At 42.4% G+C, this 4,611-nt stretch overlaps 1 pseudogene; it reads left to right on the forward strand.

Moving 5' to 3' along the window:
* The first annotated feature begins 1,303 nt into the window (after positions 1 to 1,303).
* On the forward strand, positions 1,304 to 4,101 carry LOC140502645 (ATP-dependent DNA helicase DDX11-like; annotated as a pseudogene).
* Positions 4,102 to 4,611: the final 510 nt, after the last annotated feature.

Genomic DNA, 4,611 nt, shown 5'->3' on the forward strand with positions numbered 1-4,611 from the left:
GTAGGAATGTCTGGATAGCCACTCTCCAAACTGATGGATGTATGGATGAGCCAGATTCTGCTAAAAGTGATAGAATCCTTTTCCCTCCCACTGTCCTGCAAACAGAGGCATTTGCTTTTGCAGTTTTCAACTAAACTGGCACTTGTAGGGCCTTCTCATGCTGTGTGAACAGAGTCTAGTAAATCAACACAACAGGGCAATATGACAGCACATGGAAACCTAGGACCAAGGAAAAGTGAACTCTGCATTTTTCCTTATTAGAAATGGGACTGTGATTCTGAAAGGGGAAAAAGCATGTTGACTCTGCAAATCAAACTATGAGTGCCTCATTGTTGTCATCTTTCTTTCCAAATATTCTTTCCAAGACTAAGAAGAATCCATGGTCATTATATTTTGAGGAGAGGGTGGGATATTCAATCACTTTATTCTGTTAGTGAAAGTGGTAAAACCCAAAATATTATAAATTATGGAAGTCTTGGCAATGTCATAGATGGTATTATTCAGCTATCATGACCTGCTAAAGATTGCAAAGTTGAGTTTAGGGCTAAATCTTAAGTCACTTAGTTCTCCCTTCAGCAATACTATAAGCAAAATCATCTAAGGCAGTAGTTATTTTGTATTTTATTATATTTTAAAATAGATTTATATGCTAAATATGCTTGTAATATATACATAGATTATACACAAGTATAATATATTCATTCACTCATATATTTAAGGCTTCCATATTGATCACCATTCACAGGTAAAACCTCAAAATCTTTACAACTTATTTTTCGCTCTGCTAAATGCCATCAAATTAACCCTTACCATTCTTGACTCTGCCCTTATTTTGTATCTCCATCACCAGAAGCTGTCCCTAAAGCAAAGCTCTTTAAGGGGTTGTTCTGACTAAGAATTTGTTCACCTGTCTACATTTTTATTCAGGTGAAGATTAAAATGATCAAGGGCAGTGTTTAAGGAGAAAATAAGTCACAAAATACAACATATTGGTTTGGAAGAGGATAGGGATAAGCCATATAAGCAATGATGGAAAACTGAGTCTTCCAGGCATTGTCATAGTGTTTTATTCCCTCACTGTTCAGGTCTTTGTTCTGCTGTTGACAATGTTCCTCTATACGAAGTATAAAGTCTTCTTTGGCATCACCATCCATTCCCTTCTCTTTCCTCAACCCAAATCTATCGACTTTGCTCTGCCATTGATGAGGTTTCCTTAACAAATTATGAAATGGGAGTAAGGACGTAGTTACATCTTGCCTGACTGACACTATCTGGGGGAAGGGGTGGTTTCAAAATGAGGAATATGATAGATCAAATCCAGGAAGGAGATATACATTTCCCTTTTCCCCTACACTCCTTATTCTATCCAGAAGGACTTTATGGCAGAGCTGTACCATGTTTTGGAGGTTGGAAAGCCTGGAATATTTAAGAGTCCAACTGGCACCGGTACATCCTTAAGTCTCATTTTTGGGGCTCTTTTTGGCTCTGTGACTTTGAGCAGAAGTAGCAACAATAAGCCCATCTTCTTGATACAGGAATTGCCCCACCAAATCACTTGGAAGAAACTCCACCTCCCATAGGTACTAGCAAGGAGGCTCCAGGTACCTCAAAGCCTACTGGAGAGCCTGAACGAATTGCCCAGTTTGTGCAAAAGAAAGAAAAAAAGGATATGATAGACAGATTGAGGGATGAACGAATCAAGAGGAAAAAGTGAGAGGAGCGTCTCCAATAGATATGCCACCATGCAAGAAGAAGAGGTGGAGTTCCTGTTACACCTCAGCAAGGGGATGCTAGCAGCACCAGGGAATGGACTGCCAGAGGAAGAACTTGGCAGGGAAGAAGAGCTGGTTCTGGCTGAATATGAGAGTAATGAGAAGAAAAAAATAGTCAGTGGAGCTCTTGGAGAGGATGATGAAGACCTGGAAGAGGAACTTGTAACCAAGATTTATTACTGCAGTCAAACACACTCTCAGCTGATGCAATTTGTGCAGGAGGAACAGAAGAGCCCCTTTGGGAAAGAAACGCGACTTATCTCCCTTGGTTCACGGCAGAATCTTTGTGCGAATGAAGAAGTAAAATGCCTGGGGTCAGTCCACCTCATCAATGACCTCTGTCTGGAGATGCAGAAAAACAAGCATGAGAAGAAAAATAATGAAGAGGAAGAAAAGGAAAACGGAGACTCATGCTTCCTGCCCCTGCTACAAGGACAAGCAGATGCAGTTTCTTCGTGATGAGGTTCTCACAGAAGTCAAAGACATTGAGCAGCTAGTGGCCCCAGTGAAGGAGGCTCATGTCTACCCCTACTATGGAAGCCTGTTTTGCCATTCCTTCAGCCCAGCTGGTGTTTCTCCCTTACCAAATGCTACTGCATGCAGCTACCCATCATGCTGCTGGCAATTAAACTTCAGGGACCAGTGGTAATTATTGAGGAAGCCTGATTGATTCTATCACAGTGTGGAAGTTAGTGGTTCCTAGCTTTGTCAGGCTCACTCCCAGCTGTCCCAATACATGGAGCAATACAGGAAACTTTTGTAGGCTAAGAACTTGATGTACATCAAATCAATTTTGTATTTGCTGGAGAAATCTGTGACTGTTTTGGGTTGAAAATGTAAAACAGAATCCCAACACTCAAAACCTCTTTCAAACAGGAACTGAGCTGAAGTCTATTAATGACTTCTTATTTCAGAGCCAGATTGACCATATCAACCTATTCAAGGGACAGTGGTATTTTAAGAAGAGTATGGTCAGCAGAAAGCTGTTTGGGTTCACCAAAGAATATGGTGTTGTGTCTATCCTTCTGCCTTCTAAAGAGCAATCCAAGTTGGCTGGTTTCCAACACTTCTTGCAGAACCTTAAGCCTGGAACTGGAGCAGCTCCATCATCTCCTTCTGGAGAGGATGAGAGCAGACCCCCATGGCTTGGTTCTCCATTGATGCAGATTGAAAGGTTCCTTGTAGCTCTTACCACTGCCAATCAAGATGGCAGGATAATTGTGAGACAACAAGGCAGCCTCAGTCAGAGCAGCCTCCAATTTCTACTCCTGAATCCCTCAGTGCACTTTGCCCATGTGGTAAAGGAATGTTAGGCAGTGATCATTGCTGGGGGTACCATGCAACTGATGGCTGATTTTTGGGAACAGTTGCTGGAATGTGCTGGGGTTGGAACAGAGGGTGTGGTTGAGTTTTCCTGTGACCATGTAATCCCACCAGTCAATATTCTACCCATTGTCCTTTGCAGTGGCCCCTCTAATCAGCATTTGGAATTCATCTGTCAGAAGAAAGAACTGATGAACGAATGATGAATGAAATTGGCCACATCTTCTGCAGCCTATGTAATGTGGTCCCTGGGGGTGTGGTCTACTTTTCCCCCCTCCTGTGAGTACCTGCACAAGGTACAGGCACACTGGGAGCAGAGTGGTCTGCTGACTCATCTGGCAGGAAAGAAAAAAATATTTCAGGAGCCTAACAGAGCAAACCAGGTGGAACAGGTGCTGACTGAATGCTCCAGGTGCATTAAGCTATGCAGTCAAGTGAAAGGTATGATGACTGGGGCCCTTCTCCTTTATATAGTTGGAGGGAATATGAGTGAAGGGATCAACTTCTCTGATGACTTAGGATGGTGTGTGGTTATGGTGGGCATGCCCTACACCAATATCAAATCCCTAGAGCTGCAAGAGAAGATGGCATACCTGGATCAGACCCTTCCCAATAGCCCAGGGAAATCCTTGATTGAAAACTTGTGTATGAAAGCTGTCAATCAATCTATAGGACAGGCCATTCAGTATAACCTGGACTTTGCCAGCATCCTGCTCCTGGACCAGCGTTATTCTTATCCATCCATTCTGGCCAAACTGCCTAGCTGGATCCGAGACCAGGTAGAAACAAAGCCACATTTGGGCCAACCTTTGCTGCTTTGTGGAAATTTCACCAGGAGAAATCTGACCCTTCGTCAGATGAACATCACTCCTACTACATGCCTAAACCTGCTACATTCAACAGCACTTCTATAGGAGTTGTGGCCACAAAGATGACAAAATACAGATGGATAAGGGTGAGATCTAACCCCAGCTCTTTCTGTCCTGTGCCCTGGTGTGAGGACTGAAGGAGCCAGTTTCATGTTGGTGAAAAAGATTTGGACAGCAAGACTTCCCGGACTTACCTTGACGGTTGAAGTTAGAAGAAAAGCTAGAATTTGGAGCAGATTATGAATTGATGGGTGGTGGGTTAGGGTATTGTAGGTTTTGTGTTGCATTTCTAGGCTGGATCTGTCCTCAGATGAGATGGACAGAGAGAAGTTATTGCATGAGAAAGATGTGGGTTGAATTAATTTTAGTAAAAGTAGAAAGAAAAATTTGCTATTATTTGGAAGAAGCTTTGGAGAATGGGAAAAAAAATAAATTATCAAATGCCTTTGATGAAGTTAACTCTTTGTCAAAGAATAAACTCAGCTTCCTCAGAGTACCTAGGCCAGACCTTAAGACCACACGTGGCTTTCTAGGTCCTCAAGTGCAGCCCTTTGAATCTAAACTTCATAGAACAAATTTCCTTAGTAAAAGGATTTGTGCTGTAAAATTTGGACTCAGTCAAAAGGCTGCACTTGAGCACCTATAAA

Source organism: Notamacropus eugenii, chromosome 4 (assembly GCF_028372415.1).
Source record: "Notamacropus eugenii isolate mMacEug1 chromosome 4, mMacEug1.pri_v2, whole genome shotgun sequence".
Lineage (NCBI taxonomy): Eukaryota > Metazoa > Chordata > Mammalia > Diprotodontia > Macropodidae > Notamacropus > Notamacropus eugenii.